The sequence below is a fragment of the Bidens hawaiensis genome, unplaced genomic scaffold (assembly GCF_021521415.1).
Source record: "Bidens hawaiensis isolate Kalapana, Puna unplaced genomic scaffold, B.hawaiensis_p1.1 tig00002525_1, whole genome shotgun sequence".
Lineage (NCBI taxonomy): Eukaryota > Viridiplantae > Streptophyta > Magnoliopsida > Asterales > Asteraceae > Bidens > Bidens hawaiensis.
In genome coordinates, this window is record NW_027491138.1 from 179,996 (window position 1) to 201,685 (window position 21,690).

The window sequence follows — 21,690 nt, forward strand, 5'->3', positions numbered from 1 at the left end:
GTTCTAGATCTATCTATAAAGGTTTGCATATAAAAACTCCAGTTTGTTTTCACATTTCTAACGAATAAACATGTAAAAAAAAGTATTTAACAGTTTAGCCCCCAACCAAGAGGAATATCCTAGAATGTCCATTCGGAAAAGAGATTTGAGAATTGCCTCAAAACGAAGGAATTCCAGGCATCCCCCCCCCCCCTCCCCCAAACTCGCCGCTGGCAACATGCCTTTAAGATGGGACGAAGAGTTTTTTGTCCAACTAGAAGACGGCATCCGTCACCAATGAAGTCAGCCAGACGTGTTTGCCAAATATTTGCAGAGGTTGTATAAATTTTTGTTCCCGTATTTGATCATGACATGCAGTTTTTTTAATTTTTTTTGGGGATCTTGTTTTTTTTAATCACATGTGCAATCTTCTTGTTGGGCGAAAAAGTCGTTGTGACGACTAAATGACACGACGTGTGTGCCAAAAGAGGATAAAACTCGAATTCAATTTTAAGACAATAAAACACAAATCTCTTTTTAAAAAAGGTATTTTGGGAATTTTTCTTAAGACCATCCGGTTTGGTCTAGGCTAGAAGAGTACAGAGCCTCATTTGAGCTAGCGCCACCCCTCCCTCTTCTCGTTACGTGTGACATAACCCAAACGAAGGTGGTCATTCCCTCATTTGAAAGGTGATGGCCAAATCCGCCAACCAATTGTTTTTTGTATATTAAATAAAATAGAATTGTGGAAAATAATGAAGAATGAGAGGAATGAACCATATGAGGGGCCGAGGGTTAATGTTGAATGATATGGGAAAAATTGATGTGACACTAAAGTGACGCAGCTGTAACAAATACGAAGAAATGAATGGAATATCCATACCCCGTCTAAGTTACGAGCACTAATTCAATGTTGCTCTTGTATTCAAATAAAGACTAACGTTCGGTCCACCTAGCGGTGGTTGTGGTGGGTAGGTCGCTGGTTGGGGAGACGAGGGGTATTCACCAAATGCTGGCATTTTGAAGTTTTAACATAATAAAATAAAAGAAAATAATTAATCAAACAATTGTCAAAAGTAAATATTTAACCAGTTATATTAAATTCACACTAAGAACAAATTCACAAAACATGTGCACGTGACTATGTGAAAAAAGATGAATGATGTATTTTTAATAAAGAATATAAAAAGTACTAGGTTTTCTTCATAGCAGACTAGCTTACGTGATTGTTACGTAAGCCTATAATCAAGTTTCAAAGATAAATAATTATAGTTGTAGAGCCGTTGGCCCGTTCGTACGGTCTAGAAAAGTAGAAATAGTGTCCGTTTATGTGGCTTCATCTTTGAACGCTGAACGTGTACTCGGGGACAAAGGAACTACGGCGAGTGTGGTGATTTGAGATTAGTATTCAACATAGACTAAATAAAAAATTGATATAATAGCAAAAAAACGCCTTTTATGTTTACTCGCTTTTTCAATGAATGTCCTTTAGTAAAAGGAAATGGCCGAAAACATCTATTACGTTTAAAAACTCCATCACATAATATCCTTTGGTCATAACCCCGTTAACTTTTCTCATTAAATTTGGTCATGTGCAAGACACACGAGGAAAAATTCGTCTTTTACTCTTGAAGGACATTTGTGTAAATAAATTAAACTCTTGAATGACCATTTGTGTAAATTCATCTCTCTCTATAACTTGCATCTTCATCATCTCCCTCTTTACACACCATCAGCAATCACTACCACCATCTCCGGCCACCATATATACCTGCAACCACCCACTTGTCAAAATATCAACGGTATCGTTCACTGCCACACCTTCACCATCATCGCCTTCACTTGCCACCCACTCCACCACTGTCAACATCATCCTCCACCACCATTGCATCCACCATTAGTAACCACTGCCACCATTGCTGGATTTGTAGACCCGAGAACCCAAATCCACCAAACCACAAAACATAATTAACCTACAACAACAATTCAACATAATCAGAGCAATATTTATCAATTTATAAACCTAAACTAGTGAATTTAGTTCGTCGGTTAACAAAAACGTTATCGATCTGTAATCAAGTCGTGCGACCTATAATGAACCCGTATCTGAATCGAAAGAAAGATATAGTGGTATCGATCGATTTGGACTGGGGTTAGGGTTCCGGTAGGGACTGGACTTGAGGTTGGGATTCCGATGAAAGGGAAGGGGTGGTGGCGGCGACGACCGACAGAGAGGGGAGAGATAAGTGGAAGCCGTAGGTAAGCAGGTGTTTATATGGTGTGTTTTTAGTGATGGCAGGTGGTGGTGAATGTTGAGAGAGAGAGAGAGAGAGAGAGTGTGTGTGTTTTTATTTATTTATTATTTATAATATGTTATTCTTTAATTTTAAATATATTTAAATCTATATATATTTTACTTATTATCCAAATTATGAAAGGTATTTTACTATTTTAAATGCGAAAATTACAACGAGTGTCGTTTATTTTTAAAGTTGTCACACTATGTATCATAATATTAAAACTCTAATTGCTCTATTTATTTTTATGTTAGTAAGTTAATTAATTTATCTGTATCGGATCTCACCCCTATATAATGTCTTTCTAATATTTTTAACGAAAATTGTAAAATCTTATTGTTGTGGATTTAACGTAGCGATTAGTAAATCACAGTGATCTCTAAAAGTTCAACTATTCGTATACAATACGTCTACAAACCTATCTATCATGACTTGTAAAAACTAGAACCATTTAGAATCCCACATAAAACCATTTTTAGTTCCCTCTTTCTCTTTTCCCTTTCTCCCCTCTTCCTTTCCATCACTATCCCCACCACCATGGACTCTAGCAACAGCGGCAGCTTCCAATCTTCTAGCGGCGCAGCCGCCGGCGACACCGAAGAATACGACTCAAGAACTCAATCCATCTCCTCTTTCTTAATTAACCCTACTACTCCCAACAACTTCAACCCTAACAACCTCAACCACCTCCTCCACCCACAACCACCACACCACCACCGTCAACCACCAACCGACACCACCTTCTTTAACCCTTCTTTACCCACACCACCTGTCCGACACGACAGAAACCTAGGATCAGACTTTGCTACCTACCCCATCAACCCTAATAACATATCAACCATGATGCATACAACAACCACAGCCACAAGACCGACCACTGGATCAGATCATCATATTCATAACAGCATAGGAGTAACCTTAAAGAACCCGAAGAAACGTACACGCGCCTCCCGGCGAGCACCCACCACCGTACTTACAACCGACACCACTAACTTCCGGCAAATGGTTCAAGAATTCACCGGCATACCCACCTCACCGTTCTCCTCCACCACCCCTTTATCCCGTCGTCTTGACCTTTTCCGGCCAACCGCACACAAACTTCAACAGCCGCCACCGTTTTTGAATCCCACGGTGGTGGGTAATAATATTATCGAGTCTGGTAGTACTTGCAATAATAATATCACTGCCGCCACTACTTCTAGTGGTCACCAATTACAGCCTGCTAATATGCATGACTTCCAAAAACAACCTTCTACTTTGTTGGATTTACAAAACCCTATCTTATCCTTTCAATCTCTTCTACAATCCAATGATTTAAATGGGCTGCAAAGCTCTTCCAAAAGTTGGAGGGACCAAAGTGACAAGTTGGGAAACTTTGAGGGGGACATTGGTCGTTCAAAGTTGGACTCGGGTTTAGAACATGTGGTTTCTTCTAGAAGTGGTGGAACTGGAGAACAAGTTCAAGGTAATCAAGATTCATGGATTTGCCCTTCTAGTTAATCAAGATTATTATTATTATTATATTATAATCATTATCATTATTATTGTTGTTTAATAGTTTTTAATTAATTTTTTAAAACTTGTAGTGGTTCAATTTCTCATTAGTAACGAACACATAGGTATGGCTATACATATATGAGTATTCAAGAAAATATAAGCACAAGTTATTAAGATGAAAGTATTATAATCAAATAGGTTTAAGCTTTGAGTTATTCCGTTGTATAATTAGTTCAGACAAGAATTTGTAAGATTTGTTGAGACGTTATATTCATTGACTGTCCTCGAGGTTTTACAAGCTATATTTTGTGTTTTATAGTTGTTGAGCCCTTGTGAATTAAGCAAGAATAAACATTCATATTTTACTTGGTAGTACATGGTTATTGTTGAAGATAGTTTAAGCAATATTTATAAGTTGTAGTGTCTCATGATAGTGAAAATGTTGCTAGGGATGTCTTTAAAAAGAATGAATCTGAATTCAACATGAGACTATGAGAGTAAGTATTTGATGTAACAGAGAGCACAAATTAGTGTCTACTTGATGCGTGCTTCGAATATGTATATATTTTAGATGGTGGAGATGTGTGGGTGATGGTTGTTTATTAAGATGTGCTATCCGGAATGTGAATGCCCTTTCTCTAGGAGTCTGGTTATTGTGGCAGGTATAAGATACAGTTGTGTCGCATGTTGGTGTATGACTTCATTCGTGTCACTCTTGATTGATGTCGTTGCGTCGTTGCAGCCATCTTGCACTCCGTTAGATGTTCCTAGTGGGTGATATGCCGTGATGGAAGGTAAATATTAGCTAGTATATGATAGATATGATATTCCCATACAGGGAGTGATAAAAGTGTGTATAATATGGGATGGACAAGCGATGAGGTGAAAATTTGGTACCAAAGGAAATATTGTGTGCCCCCTTTGGATGAGGTGAAAATTTGGTACCAAAGGAAATATTGTGTGCCCCCTTTGGTGCCAATTAAAACAATCCCAAAATGAACTCATAATATGTAGTTCTCAAACTATAGATTTCATTCATCACGTAGCGAGAACATTTAAATATTCAGCAGACAACATAAAACATAACTTAAATGTTGTTTTTAAAGGGATGCCATTCTTTTGTCCGGATAACCCGTTGATGCCATTTGTCCTAGCACATATGCAATCAATTTGATGCTCATACTTAAAGTCAACAACGTTGAGTGACTTGTAGTTTTATATAACGATCATATTGTCATAACTTTAACGTAACACATGACCTAACGACGTAACAAGTCATGTTGTAACATATCATAATGTAACATACCATAATATAACACACAATCATAACGTTCCTACCATTTCCATGAGCACGTACATGGCTCACCGGCGTCCCTATACTCATAGTGATGAATACATACAAGGCTTACTAACCTTCTCTATGGCCACAAGTTAGTATGTACAAGGCTCACTGGCTTTCCCTATTATTACACGTAAATCCCGCGTTTTCTTTGATAACTATTAGATACATGTGCTAGACTATTTTACGCTTTCCATTTCATAAAATTATTACTATTTGTTAATGTGCTTACATGTTCATTCTTTAAAACATTGGCTAGACATCAAAATCTTAATTTGTTTTATTTAGTCATTATTGAAATATGCACACGCTTCAAAATGTAACATAAAAAGGCATATAGAAACTCACATGATATTGTAAACTTCTTAACTACGTGGTATGACTTCCCAATTGGACACTTGATTGACTATAAGGTTTACCCTTAAACTATCAACATTCACATCAAGCGAGATCCTCAAGTATGGCATTATACAAAGTATTCGCTTACCATAGTTCTCGCTCACACACATCGTTTTTGCTAAGCTCAAGTTTTTCATATAATTACCTAGTTTTCGGTTGTCCTATTTTAGCTATTCATACCTTTCGCTTGTAATAAGTGAAAACTATACTTCTATGCGAAAACTATATATTCTAATAAGCGAGAGCCACTATGCTAAAACATTCATCCTAGTGTGAGAACCGTCTATTGAGTGAAAACTACATCCTAATGCGAGAACTAACAAAAAGCGAAAAGTTACACTTGGGTCGTGGAAACCCTAATTCGAGCTTCAATGGCGAGTCTGAACGTCTAATCCCCGTAATGGATCATGCTTGCAACTTTGACATTCCTTAGGGTCGGATTTGCACTACTATGTTATACAAAACCATACATAAAATCATGATATTTTCTCGAAAACTAACCTTAAAATCGAACTAGTTTGGATTTGGTTGATGAAGATGATGTTGTTCCTGACTGTTTGAGCTCGCATCCACCAGGGGTTATTTGCCAAACATGATCCTTTACAACTTGTAATTGAAATTTAAACTGAAAACAAGTATCCGAGATTGAGCCGTGACTTTCTCTCTCTAGCCCGCACACAAGTAAGAAACTTGAAGATGGAGGATTAATGAGGGTGGTGGCTAGGGTTTTAGGCTTGTATTCCCTACATTCTCATATATTCCTACTAGTTAGTAAACCATATAATACATGGGCTGAATAAAGAATGTAACATCAATAAAAAAGATGTTTATATACATGATATAATTTAGGATTGGATAACAATTTCTCATATATAAAATTAAATATTACATTATATATAAATTTAAAAAAGATTAAATACAAAAATTGTTCACAAACCTTTAAATATCTCACTGTACACAACATATGTGGTTTTCCCATATTAATTATTGAATGGTACTAAAGGAAAACTTTAAGATTTTAAAATGGTAAAATAAATCAAGAGTCAAGCCAAGTTTAACTAAATTTTCACATAACGCAAATTCTGAGTATTTAGATGTGCACACGCTCGAAAAGAGACTTTTAATAGTTTATGCATATGTTAGTTGTTTTGCGCAAATCAAAAGCATCTTTATAATAACAATATTTTGAAATAAAATATTTAAAAATTAATTTAAAAGGTGTAATAAATAAATAAACTTAAACGTTTTTTAATTTCTGGAAATCACACTAAATGATAGTTAATGAAAATTTAACTTAGGAATTTTAAAAGTAATAATAAATGTAGAAAATTAATTTAATAGATTTAAATAGCGTTTAATTTTGGAAATGACTTATGTGTCATCCTATATGGACACTTTAGAAAGATGTCATGTGTCTATAGTATGTTGTTTTAATCCAATAGTAAGATTAGATCATTGAGATTTGCATTCCCATATTTTCCTATCAGATCATTGAAATACACACAGTTGCTCAATCATAATCCAAATCTTATTTTCTTATATTCTTTCGAGAAATTTGGTCGTGACAATTTTTTTTTCAGTTTATCGTGAGAACTATATTATTATTATATGTTATTATTATTGTTATTCTTATCATTATTTTTATTTTATCAACGGCAAATCTTTATGATATTTTTTCACACGATGGCATTTTTATATATGAAAGAAAAAACCATGTTGTGTGACACTTTAGTTTTCTAGTGAATAAAGTATATATATGTTTATATTTATAGTTTGCAGGATCACGTGTATTTATTATGGATACGCTACGATAATTGATAATGTGTTCGTTATGACGTTATCTTAACATATATACTAACACTATTGATATTTTTTGAATTATTAATATCTTAAAATTCAGAACTTTTCTAATTTTTCGTTTAACTAGCTTTTCTGATAATGCTCCACCTTGGTGTAATGTTAGGCCTAGATCCAATGTATCGCATGATTATATAGTCGCCTTCATATTATCACCAAATTAAATATAAAAACTTATACAAGATAAGTAATTTAATACGGTGGAATCAATTATCATAACCAACTGAAGAAACACTAACCGGACCCCGGGCAGATTACTGGTAACCTGGGGGTTAGATAGATGTTTCCCACGAGGGGTTAGACCCTGAGAAGATGGTTCTTCTGATAACCTGCAAAACAGACACCGTGAGCTTGTCACTGAGAAGGGGGGGGGGGTTCCTCCTTGTGACCACCCTCCGGCGTGAGAATCAGACTAGATTGCTCTTTAAATATAAGTGTATATTAAGAGATTGCTAGAGCAGATATCAGGTATAATATGATGATATAAGATAAGATATGATGGTCATACCATTTGTGGTATTTATAGCCGAAGGTAGGTTTCCAAGGAGGTGTGGCCGGCTGCAACAGCGTTCCTGTTCCACCAACAGTGGCCTACGCACGTGCCCTGCTAGTAGTTGGTGGGTAGGCAGCGGCTGATAGTGACCAGGCCTGCTGTGTACTATTCCTTTTCCACCAACTGCCGGCTACGCACGTGGTATGGCAGTAGTTGGTGAGTAGGCAGCGGCTAATAGTGACACAGTACAGGAGCATGCTGCTCGCCATACTGTGTCAGTAAGCTGTCGTCTCTTTAGTCAGATCTTTTTCCCATACCTCGTCAGGTACAGTACAGAAGATCTTCCCGTATCGTACGGACTGGCTTATTTGGGCGGGAGTATTCCCCCTCCCGCCCTTGTGCGGGATTGTTCCCGGCTTTGCTCATTCCTTCAGGTGACACTGAGTGATTGAGAGCTAAGCGCCTTGTGCGTGTAGCCTTGCTGCGCGGGTGGCCTTCCCTGATGGCTTGTATCCGAGGCTGCGGGGACAGGCGGAGTCCTTCACCATTGGGAGGCATTTCCTGCGGGACCAGCTTGCGTACTGCGCGTAAGGACGTCACGTCTCTGAGCATGGTTGGTCCTGCGGATCCAGTTGGTTTCTGCGCAGACGTTCCTCTTCAAGGTGAGTCTTGCGGGTCCAACTGGGCTCTGCTAGGACCTACCTCTTCAAGTCCCCCCAGTCCAATGTTCTTCTCATGAGTGTTTAATAAAGTGATGTGAACTTTTGGACTTAAGCAAAGGGTTTTTGAAAAGGGTTTTTTAAGGTTTTCCATGGGGATTCCTCCCGCGGAAGTCCTTGTCACTTGCAGAAATTCCCGAGTTTCCTGCTTGGTCTTTGGGTATGATGCGGGCAGGTCTGTAACCTCCTCGCAAGTCAGGAGCGTTGAGTCCCACTTGTGTGGATTCTCCATGAGGTTTTGGTAGTTTTGAACATAGTGATCAATTATGTTAAAACCACCAATTCCATCCTGGAGCTTCAAACAACGTAGTTCTCGACGTTCCCGCTATGCGGGGATGTTATTTCCGTTTCCGCAAGCATTGCCCAGAAGATCCTTCTTGGTTTCAATTCCCAGCGGAGCGCTAGGTATGTGAAGGGTTTTGCCTTAACACTGTACCTGCGCTCGTCTTACGGTTACTTTACTTCCAAGGTATTCCTGGCGTCAATTCCCTGCGGGTGCTAGGTATGTGAAGGGTTTTGCCTTTACACTGTACCCGCACCCGTCTTAGAGTTACTTGGTTGCCGAGGTACTTGGCTTCAATTCCCTGCGGGTGCTAGGTATGTGAAGGGTTTTGCCTTAACACTGTACCCGCATCCATCTTACGGTTACTTGTTCGCCAAGGTTTTCTTGGCTTCAATTCCCTGCGGGTGCTAGGTATGTGAAGGGTTTTGCCTTAACACTGTACCCGCATCCGTCTTACGGTTACTTGTTCGCCAAGGTTTTCTTGGCTTAAATTCCCTGCGGGTGCTAGGTATGTGAAGGGTTTTGCCTTAACACTGTACCCGCATCCGTCTTACGGTTACTTGTTTGCCAAGGTTTTCTTGGCTTCAATTCCCTGCGGGTGCTAGGTATGTGAAGGGTTTTGCCTTAACACTGTACCCGCATCCGTCTTACGGTTACTTGTTCGCCAAGGTTTTCTTGGCTTCAATTCCTTGCGGGTGCTAGGTATGTGAAGGGTTTTGCCTTAACACTGTACCCGCATCCGTCTTACGGTTACTTGTTTGCCAAGGTAAGGGGTATTTTCCCGCCTACTTTTTGATCTTTTTGAATTTTGAATTTTGAAATTCGAAGAGTTGGTGGAAAGAAGAACAGTCCAAAACTCTGAAACGTCGTGCGACGGTTTCTTCTGACTGTGTCAGATCGTGCAGGAAGTTATGGTGACGTGACAGTACATGGTCATTCCAGACGCTTTTTCAAGCGCGTGGGCGCGATTTATCGGGCGCGTGGCCGCGAAATTAAGGGTATGCGTCCTGTCAGCAGCTATTGCCAGCTTGCTTTTTGCCACGTGTCATAGTTTCATTGCACCTTCGTTTTCTCTCTCTTCCGCATTAATTTCATCGCATTAATTGCGATTAGTATATAAAGGGGTAGAGGGCTCTTTGTAATCCACACTTTCATTCTTCTCTTCATCTTCTTTGCGATTTCCGGCGAATACTCACCTTTTCAGGCAAGCATTCTCCCGAAATCGTTTTCTTCTTCTTTCCTTCACAAGATGTCGTCTCGTGATGTTGAATCCACAGCCGATGACAAGAGTACTGCTGGCGAGTGCCAGTGTGCTCTGCCTGGCGATCTGTATCGGTACGTCGTCAGGAAGTTCATGCTCGGGTCTCTCGAGCCTGAGTTTCCTGAACCCCACCAGACGGTGTACGATGCCCCCAGAGGCAAGATCGGGGTATATGCTGCATTCTTTGTTTATGGGAATCTTAGGTTCCCATTGACAAAGTTTGTTTACCGTGTCCTTGAGAGGCACGGTGTTCATTTGACCGAGTTGCACCCCATGGCGATCGCCAAGATTCGCCACTTCGAGTGGGTGTGCCGGATTTTGGGCGTTAAGCCCTATGTTGACCGCCTGATGACCTTCTATACTTGGAGGTGCATCCAGGGGTGGTACACATTGACAACCCGGATTAAGGGTTTAAAGATCTGCGCGACCGAGCGCAGTCTTCGCTCGTGGAAGCGGGAGTTCTTCTTCATATCCGCTCGCGCCATCCCCATTGCCATGAAGTTTAAGAATGGGCAAGCTCTCCCAAGCCTTCACGCCTCCAGCTACCAGGAGGCGGAATGGTTCTCGAAGATATCTCGGGTCCAATCTCCGGTTTACCGGTTTGCGGAGTCCGGGATGGTGATGCTGGGGATGAGCTGGGTGTGGAAGGCTGCCGATGCGCAAAAGATCCCAATCGTCCTCGAATACGGTTCGAACTCTGTTCCTTACGGTATGCTTTCTTTCTTTTTGTTGATTTAGAATTTCTTCTAACTTTTTTCCAGTTTATTTTAGAGGGGAACGACTTGCAGTCGCTCCTGAACCCGCGGGAGGCTGACGGTCCCGCTCGGATGGGTACTCGTGCTCTGGACGAGAACGAGTTGCCCATCCTGGAACAAACGGCGGATCGGTTCGTGGAGGTCTATCCGCTAGGCCATGAGATCCTTAGCGCCCGTCGGCCAGGTAAGGCGCTATTCGACCCTGTACCCCTCAATGCTGAAACCTCTGCTGGAATTCCTCTAATCGTATGTTCTGATGAGGAATCCGCAGATGGTCCTCCGTTGGTGCGGAAGAAGAAGGCTGCCGGCGGGAAGGGGAAGGAGAAGGTGGCCTCCACAGCCGATCCAGCGCCTCGGTCTGACTCGGAGACCGAGAGCGAAGAGGTGGCGGGGAATCCCGGTGGTGATAAGACCGCCGCTCCAGAGGTTACGACTGTCACCTCCGGAGAGCCAAAGAAGACGACGGTGACCGGCACAATGAGGCCGGCTCCATCGGGTCCGTCCCCGCCTCTCCGTACCTTTAGGCTCAAGAAAACCCGTAAGTACAACTTTCCTTTAGCTTTTATTTTCATAGTTTGATATCATTTAACACTTATCTTCTTTGTGCAGGTGTGGATGTTGACGCATTCCAGGGTGGAGCGCAGAGTGGTACCTCCCCGCCAATGACGGTAGGCTTGGTCAGCCTACCTGAGGCGTCGACCCAGGCGCCTGCGCCTGCTTCCGCTGGTTCAGTTGCTCACTCCTTTGAGCCGACTGTTCCAGCTGAGATGACGTCACCGCCGGCTGTGAAGGCTATTTTTACAGCATCCTTCACCGAGCCGGCGGTTACTATTGCTGCGGATTCCGCGCCGGCGACCGCGGCGGCTGGTACCATGCCCCCGCCATCGACAACGACGGCCGATCCATCAGGTACGCATGGGGCTTCTCGCCAATCTCTGCCACCTTCCCATCTGCCTGACCTCTTGGATGGATTTCCGTTGGGTTCAGGTGATGGGTTCGGCGGCTATCGGCCTGTAATTGACCCTACAGGTGCGTAGGGTTCTTCTGGCCCATTTTATATATATATATTTTATCATCTTTTCCTAACTGCTTTGTGTTTTTGCGGTGTCGGATTCCAATGAAGTGTATGTTCCACGATGGAACATTCGCCGAGGAACAACCCTTCGTACCCCTGTGGAGTGCGTGGAATGGGCTCGTCACGCTGCTCCCAGTGGTGCGTTGGGGGAAGCCATGGCTAGCTACCAGGAGGGTAGGCTTAGCAATGAGCTTCGGGTTCTCCTGGCCCGGATGCAGCCGCGCGTCGAGCTGCTTTGTCGCGAAAACGACAAGTTAAAAGCAGCTCGCGTTAAGGAAGTAGCTCAGGCGCGGGCTGTCCGGGAGGAGAACCAAAAACTTACCGCAGTGGCTGCGGAGAAGGAGAAGGCCTTCAAGGCCCTCGAGGTTGAAGTTCAGGCACGACTCGAGGCCCGTTCCAAGGCTGCCCAAGCTGTTAATGAACAGCTTCGGCTGGCCAAGGAAACTGCGAGGAACGCAACTGAGAGGGCCACAAAGGCTGAAGCTGTTGCTGAGCCTCTACGCGTGGAGAATGAAGAACTTAAAGCCAAATTAGAGGCTCTCCAGCAGGCTCATGATGCCTTGGCGATGGAAGACGCCAAAAAGCTCCAGGAGATCTTGGACCAGAGGGGGGTGCTTGACCATACTGAGCGGAAGCTAAAGGGCGTCGAAGAGGCTGCGGCTAAAGAAGTGTTGCTTGCCAACCTCAACAAGAGTGAAGCCGAACGCGCCCGTAACGAAGCTCAAGCTGCCCTCCAAGAAGCTCTGGTTGCCAAGGAATGGCTTCTTCGAGAAGCGTTGTCTCAGGTATGTTTTTCATGTCTTTACGCTTTTCTTTGTAAACAGAAAAGGTTTTGATACTTGTATATTTTCTTGTAGGTTGTGCATCGGGTCTTTGCTGAGACCTCTTACGATGATGCTATGAGCGCAGCCCTCAACGCTTCTCACGAGGATGGGGAAAAGGTCGGCTTCCTGCTTGGTCTAGGGTTCGTTGAGAAAGGCATCCCGCCTTCCAACTTCCCTTTGTACAATGTTGATACTGAAGCTGTTTACGACCAAGCAGTGAATCAGTACGCCGCCTTCCCGCATCCGGTGGTGGAGAAGGTGAATCAAGTTGCTGCTGCTGATGATGGGTTAGCTATCCTTAAAGCTTTGCTTGAACTGCCACGATCTACTGATGGTGCTGGTCCAAGTGGAAGTGGCCCTGAAGCCTGATCCCGATGATCCCTTCCCACTGCTAGGATAGACTTAGCTTGTATAGATTTATCTTCTTGTAGGCGGGTAGTTACCCGGCCATTCTTGTAATGAATACTTATGAAATATAAATCTTTGTGCGGGTAAGACCGCTTCTTTTATTGGATTCCTTGCCTTATAAACGTTATATGACTTGCATACTTTAGTTTAAATTAGCAATTTTCCAAGTGTTTAGAATAAGTTAACCTTTGAACGTGGTAGATAGGTGTGAAGTTTTGCTTCCTCTTCCGTGATTGTGCGGGTAGGACCGTCACTTGCACGTAGTAGGATGGCTAAACTTTACCATCTGACCTGCGTGTAGGTTTTCCTCATTCTTTCTGAGGATAAGTTAACCTTTGAACGTGGTAGATAATAGGTGTGAAGTTTTGCTTCCTCTTTCGTGATTGTGCGGGTAGGACCGTCACTTGCACGTAGTAGGATGGCTAAACTTTATCATCTGACCTGCGTGTAGGTTTTCCTCATCCTTTCTGAGGATAAGTTAACCTCTGAACGTGGTAGATAATAGGTGTGAAGTTTTGCTTCCTTTTCCGTGATTGTGCGGGTAGGACCGTCACTTGCACGTAGTAGGATGGCTAAACTTTACCTTTATCTGACCTGCCTGTAGGTTTTCCTCATCCTTTTGTTAGAAATTCTGTTTTGAACCGTTCAACGCGCGGTTGTCAATAGGTTAGTGTTCAGTTCCCTTTTTCATGATTCATGCGGATCGACCGGCACTTTCATTTAATGGGACTGAACTTTTCCACTTCGACTGACCTGCGTGAAGGTTTGTCGTTTTTTGGGTTTATGCGGGTTTTGCCGCCTTCCCCACGCAACGACTTTCCACGTATTTATGCGGTGAAAACTGGCATATCCGTGTTGAATAAATTAACCGTTCGACGCGCGGTTGTCAATAGGTTAGTGTTCAGTTCCCTTTTTCATGATTCATGCGTATAGACCGGCACTTTCATTTAATGGGAGGACTGAACTTTTCCCCTTCGACTGACCTGCGTGAAGGTCTGTCGTTTTTTGGGTTTATGCGGGTTTTGCCGCCTTCCCCACGCAACGACTTTCCACGTATTTATGCGGTGAAAACCGGCATATCCGTGTTGAATAAATTAACCGTTCGACGCGCGGTTGTCAATAGGTTAGTGTTCAGTTCCCTTTTTCATGATTCATGCGTATAGACCGGCACTTTCATTTAATGGGAGGACTGAACTTTTCCCCTTCGACTGACCTGCGTGAAGGTTTGTCGTTTTTTGGGTTTATGCGGGTTTTGCCGCCTTCCCCACGCAACGACTTTCCACGTATTTATGCGGTGAAAACCGGCATATCCGTGTTGATAGTTCATAAAAATGTAAAATCATCAGCGTCAATGTTTTAAGGAGAATCATTTCCATTAGAAGTGGCTCTTGGCCTTTTCTTTACATATTTGGAATTGATTTACATGCAAACTGTGTAAATGAGCTCCCTTCCATGTTGTTGGGATGGGAGTGCCATCGAGCCGATACGCACCTGGTTCGGGATCTCGTTCTTTACGCAGCATGTAGTCTCCACATTGAAGCTGGAATTTTATTCGTGTTTTCCCCAGCTGGGGTTCTACACGCATCAGCCTGCTCAGCGTTCATTGCGCCACGAGGTGCGCGAGCGTCCCATCTCTGACGAAAGCTTCGACCATGTCCTTCACGTCTATGCATTCTTCGGTGTTGTGGCCTTTTGTCCTGTGAAAGTCACAGTATTTGCTCCGATCAGCATTGTGACGGTGTCGGATTATTTGAGGCTTTGGCCATGGGAGCTCCTCGGTGGCGAATATCTCGGTGACGCTTTTAGTGAGCGGCGTCCATCTGGAGTTCTTATTTGACTGTACGTTATCTCTTCCGCCTAACCGATGCTGCAAGCCGGATGAGGTGTCAAAGTTTACCCTTGACTGCCAAATGCCTAGCTTCCGCTTTTTGTTTAATCGGGCGGTGAGAACGTTGTCTTCTCTTGTTTTCTGGGTGTAGAGGTTTGTGCTCTGTGGGAGATCTCTACCCAGTTGCTTCTCCGTTTCCGCAAAGCGTTTAGCTGCTGTCATGATAGCATCCCATGTGGATGGCATGCCATCTTTACCCGTTAAGGTGCGGATGAGCTCTGGGTCGTTCGCGCCCTGAATAAAGGCAGCGCGAACAAGATCTTCGCTAATGTTACCCAGACTTAGCTTCTTCGAGTTGAAGCGAGTGATGAAGTCCAGCAAAGATTTATCTTTTTCTCGAATGCACTTGAGGATTGTCCATTGCTCCTCGGTATACTTTCTTTGCTGGCTAAAGTGTTGGCTAAACTTCTGTTGGAAGTCTGCCCAGTCGTAGATGTGGTTGACCGGTAGACGATCGAACCACGCTCTAGCAGCCCCGACAAGCGTCATTTGGAACATGTAACACCACGTGGGTTCCTTCCAACTACTGACGGTTGCCCCCGCTATGAATCTGTTCAAATGATCATCTGGGTCGGATATACCATCATATGTGCCTATGCTGGACATTTGTTTGGCACTTTTTGGGGCAATTGCTTCCGCAATGTCCCTTGCAAATTTGGACGTTCCCGCATTTGCAACGTTCGGTCTGAATGTCTTGGAGAAGTCTCGTGGACTTCCACCTGTGCTTTTTGGTTTGAAGGCTTGTCCAAAATGCCTTCTCAGTTGGGAGTCCGTTTCCTTACGCTTCCCTTTTGCCCTATGGCGAGGGTTCGCATCGGAGTCGGACTCCTCCGAGTCATCGTCCCAATATCCTTCGAATTCGTCAGCCTGTTGGACGGAACGCAAGCGTTCGTCCAACTCAGCTTGGAATTCCTTTTGACGTGCCTCCGCCCATGCCTTAACCTCATCGAGTGTTTGGCGGGGGAGTCTTGTTCGTTTCTCTAACTGGGCATCGGTGAATCCCAGTGAGCGATTATTTACTGCACTTGCCCCAGCTTGGGTAACTGGGGTAGTGTTCGTAAAATTTACTTCACTTGCCCCGGCTTGGGTAGCCGGGGTAGTGTTTGTAAAAACTGTGTTGCCGGTATTCCCCCCAGTAGCTGGGGTTGTGGTTACCGGAGTTTCTTTAACCATCTTAGAAGTTTGAAAAAACTGGAGAAAAATAAAGTTCTAGCTTTATACACGGATGGCGCCAATGAAGAAACACTAACCGGACCCCGGGCAGATTACTGGTAACCTGGGGGTTAGATAGATGTTTCCCACGAGGGGTTAGACCCTGAGAAGATGGTTCTTCTGATAACCTGCAAAACAGACACCGTGAGCTTGTCACTGAGAAGGGGGGGGGGTTCCTCCTTGTGACCACCATCCGGCGTGAGAATCAGACTAGATTGCTCTTTAAATATAAGTGTATATTAAGAGATTGCTAGAGCAGATATCAGGTATAATATGATGATATAAGATAAGATATGATGGTCATACCATTTGTGGTATTTATAGCCGAAGGTAGGTTTCCAAGGAGGTGTGGCCGGCTGCAACAGTGTTCCTGTTCCACCAACAGTGGCCTACGCACGTGCCCTGCTAGTAGTTGGTGGGTAGGCAGCGGCTGATAGTGACCAGGCCTGCTGTGTACTATTCCTTTTCCACCAACTGCCGGCTACGCACGTGGTATGGCAGTAGTTGGTGAGTAGGCATCGGCTAATAGTGACACAGTACAGGAGCATGCTGCTCGCCATACTGTGTCAGTAAGCTGTCCTCTCTTTAGTCAGATCTTTTTCCCATACCTCGTCAGGTACAGTACAGAAGATCTTCCCGTATCGTACGGACTGGCTTATTTGGGCGGGAGTATTCCCCCTCCCGCCCTTGTGCGGGATTGTTCCCGGCTTTGCTCATTCCTTCAGGTGACACTGAGTGATTGAGAGCTAAGTGCCTTGTGCGTGTAGCCTTGCTGCGCGGGTGGCCTTCCCTGATGGCTTGTATCCGAGGCTGCGGGGACAGGCGGAGTCCTTCACCATTGGGAGGCATTTCCTGCGGGACCAGCTTGCGTACTGCGCTTAAGGACGTCACATCTCTGAGCATGGTTGGTCCTGCGGATCCTGTTGGTTTCTGCGCAGACGTTCCTCTTCAAGGTGAGTCTTGCGGGTCCAACTGGGCTCTGCTGGGACCTACCTCTTCACCAACTAACTTAACTAACCATCCAATTTATGTACTTTTTTTACTAAGATGTTCTCTTTCTCTTTTCTACCGATATGTAATTAATATATCGGCCAAGGACAATATTTATAAAAACTCAGTAACTTCAACGCAGAACCCATGCAATTAGAGACCGGTAACAACAATAAACAGTTTTCGCTGTGTTGATTGATAACAGTGGAAAAGAAAATGAGGTGGTAAGGCAATTATATAAATGTTTTTCTTTATATGTTTGATCTCTACTTAAAATTTATTTTATATTTATTGTAAAATTGCATTTCAGTTTTATTCGTTTATAACTTTCAAAATACATCTGACTATGTAAGTAACGAAGAAAATTGATAAATTTACACATACATGACTTTTATTTTTTATATATATTTTTCAATATTTTTCTTTTAAGCGAATATTTTGGTATATTTATGCTTTTTTTTCTCATATAAAATTAAAAAACAAAACATATAAAAACACATGGGATACGTATCTCTTAATATACCATTTCATAATTAATTGTTAGAAAATTAGTAATGCTATATTTTACCTTTATAGATATTTTTCTTATTTGGTATATTATATTCTTAATCTGTGTTTATCAAACATATGACACAAGACAATACGTAAACTCAATTTATATGTCGTATTAAATTTAACAGTTTCTTATTATAATTATCATTACTATTATTAGTACCAATGTTAATGTTATATTTTTTTAAAGGCATCAGTATATAGTTCATATTTATTATAAGTTTTAGTAATAAATGTAAAATAAAGTGTCACAAATGTCCATTTTAAGGTTTGATAGTGTTTTTGGGTTCTCTAGTGTTGATGTGAGTTTGTCATGATGGTGTATGGACATTATCATAATCATCTTGACATCTTTACGCATTGAAATCATGACCAAATATTATCCTTATGATTTTATTTTAATTATTACAGAAAAGTATCATTTTATGTTCACATTTATTTTATTTTACAGAAATAAACATGTAGTGTAATAATATATATTAAATAAATAATAAAGTTAGTTTAGCAAAGTAAAATGACATTTAAATCTTAAATCACTTGGAAATTCACTTTGGGCCATCATTTAAAAATAAAAGGAATTAGATGGTCTATGCTAACAAAGTAAGGCTGAGGGGTGTGGGGCTTCAGCGGGGGCGCGAGAGCCCATCCGCTCGCGCCCCGGGGCGCGAGCACCACACCACCGAGGCGCGAGAGGGGCGCGAGAGGGGCGCGAGCGCGGAATTCAAAGCAGGCGCAAGGCCGGTAGCGGGAGAAAGGGGGCGTAAAGGAGCATTGGGGTGCGTGAAGGAGCCGTTGGGATGAATAAAAGAGACGTTGGGCTCTTTAATTTTTTTTAAAAAAATCTGTGTATCACTATATATAAATCTAAACCAATTACCACACCCAAAATCACATAAAACAATTACCATAACTTCAAAAAAAACCCAAAATCAACCCATCTTCCAAACCTTTTTTTTAAAACATGGCTGGAAATTGGTACCCAAACCTATATTCAGGTTATAGTTACGACGATTTATGGTCGTCACCAGACCAATCGATGTTTTTTTCGGGGTCGCAAGAAACATCCGGCTTTCAACCATCCAACATACAACCATCTCCTAATTTTGTTGTTCCGGAGACACAAGAATCACAAGGTGATGCTACGGGAGCAAGGAGACGCGTCCACCGGAAAAAACAAGTTGCAACGGACGGGTCGGGTTCGGCTTCGACTCCGAGGACGAAACGGAAAACCAGTCCGTGGTTGTAACACCCCGACCAAAGGCGGATTATACATCGGGGCGCCACATATTGTTTCATTACTCGTGACACTATTGGGTGTCAATATTTAATAAATACATTCATTCGCGCACACGCAAAGTAGACAGAAGATAACATAAATCATCATAAATCAATATAACATAATATTCGAACAACAATAACTTGTCTTGATACATTTTAATCTAGGTCCAAAATAAAGAAAACTTCCTACGTGTCCACAAGCTCCAAAACAGCTACTGCAAACCTGAACATGTGTTAAAATAAACGTCAAACACTTGCGTGTTGGTGAGAAATCAAGTTTAATACAATACATAGATAACAATAAATCTGCGCGCAACATGTGTATGTCTGGTTTTCAACAAGGGTGTAATCTGATCGGGACCAACTCTAAGATTCATAGACTGCCAGTGCTCACAAACAAGAAAGACTGTGCAAGTGTAAACAAAAGAGAAAATCATAAACGATAGTTCTCCCGTGTTCATCTAATGGTACCATGAGAACTGCGGAATAGACCGACAAGACGGTTAATGATCCACACATACAAATAAACAGCCAAGTCTACGTCCTCAACACATGGGATACTGCGCGACTAAAGTTCATAAACAAGTTTAAGACTCTAAGTTTGTACGAACACATGAACATCCCAAAACATTAAAATAAAAAGGGATTAGGTACGAGATTACTCACTTGACAAACGATGCGGTGTAAGATAAAGCAAGAACCAACTTTAAACAAGCAAAGTTAACCTATAATTAAAGATCATTGTTTTAACGATTGGTTTTAAGTCTTGATTATAAGTTAGCATAATTAATAAGTAAATTATTATATATAATATATATTACCGGAAAAGCAGGGCAGAACAGGGAGGAAGACGGTGGCAGAGAGGGAGGCGGCAGAGAGAGCAAGGAGGAGGTTAAATTAAGTGTTTGTGTGTGATGTGTTAGAAAGAAAATAAGATTATTATTTATAGGGAAACCCTAGGGAACACAATCCCTAGAAAAGGGGAAAAGATCTCCAAAAAGTAAAAGATTCCAAAAGCAAAAGATATCAAAAGATATGGCAGCTGCAGGGGACAAGGAAAAGCTGACAGGTAACAGTAAACAGGCATGGGCGGGTCAGATAAAGGTACTGGTCAAGCATGGAAAAGCAGATCTCAAAAGATAATGTCAGTCACTTTTTCTACCAACCAATGGGGTTGGTGCGCATGCTGCGCCGAAAGTAACTTTTCAGACATAAGATAGATCAGGTCAACAGCACAGAAGAATAGACAACACAAAAGCAAACGGCTAGATTAAACAGAAGAAAACTCAAAGGGTTTAGCGCGAGAAGGCTCGAGCGCACGCGCGAGGGCGAAGGCTGACAGAACAAACCTTAGCGCGCCGCGGGAAGAACTATTATCCTTAGCGCGCCGCGGGAAGGATTACCATTCTTAGCGCGCCGCGGGAAGAACTTCCGTTCTTAGCGCGCTGCGAGAAGAACTACAATTCTTAGCGCGTCGCGGGAAGAACTACCGTTCTTAGCGCGCTGCGAGAAGAACTACAATTCTTAGCGCGCTGCGAGAACAGTTCGCCTCGCGTATCGCAGGAACAACTGGTCTTCGCGCAGGCTTCCTTGTAAGGAGTCTGGCGCGTGGAGCTGCGCAGACAACCTTAGGCGGGAAGAAACAAAGGACACAAAAATAAGAGAAGGGGTTCAAGGCTTAAGGGCGGGACGGCGACAAGAGAGAAATAAGGCGGAGAGAAGAAGAGGGACGGGACGGCGGAAAGGAAGAGAGAGAAAGAGGCGGGAAGGAAAATATATTATTATTATTAAAAGTAAAATATAAATATAAATGAATATTAAATCATAAAAGAAAGAGATCGGATCAGAGAAACGGGTACCTGGGTCGGGTCGGATCGGGTCAGATGTCACAGTGGTCATCGGATGAGAAGGAAGCCCTGTGTCGGTCTTGGATAGTCATTTCTGAGGATCGGCGTTGCGGTAATTGTTTTAACGTTTTTAAAAATGATTTTTAATAAAAAAGTTAAATAAAAAAGTTAAATGACTTACAAATTTATTTATGCATTTTGCAGCCGACTACCAAAAGAGCAAGGTCTTTTGGACAAAGGTTAGGGAGACGTTCTATTCGCTCGTTGGGAGTACAGAGCGGAACGCCGATATGATTTCAGGTCGGTGGTCCGAAATCAGAAAATTTGTCGGCTTGTTTACTAATCTTTTCAACAGGAACGCCGGTCGTATGAGACCAAGTGGCAGTGATGATTTGGCGGTTTACAATTTCACTGTCGAAGAGTGGAAGCAGGAGTGTCTGCGGAGGTATGGGACGGTGAAGACGTGGGACGATGTAAAGTTGTGGGAGAGGTTGAGAAGGTGTGCCAAGTGGGTTGAGCTGGTGGCGCCCGACCATGATGCGGAAGTAGGGCCGAAACGGACTAAAACTAGTTCGTCTGGAGCGTATAGCACTTCTGCCGGGTCGGATTGCCGCGTTGGATTCGACCTAAACATTGCGGGGGAGGAAATGTCTTCACCGCCGAGGAGGCGGCCATTGGGACGGGACGCCAAGGGGAAAAAACCGGCTGAGGGGGGAGCCGTAAACATCGTCGATCTT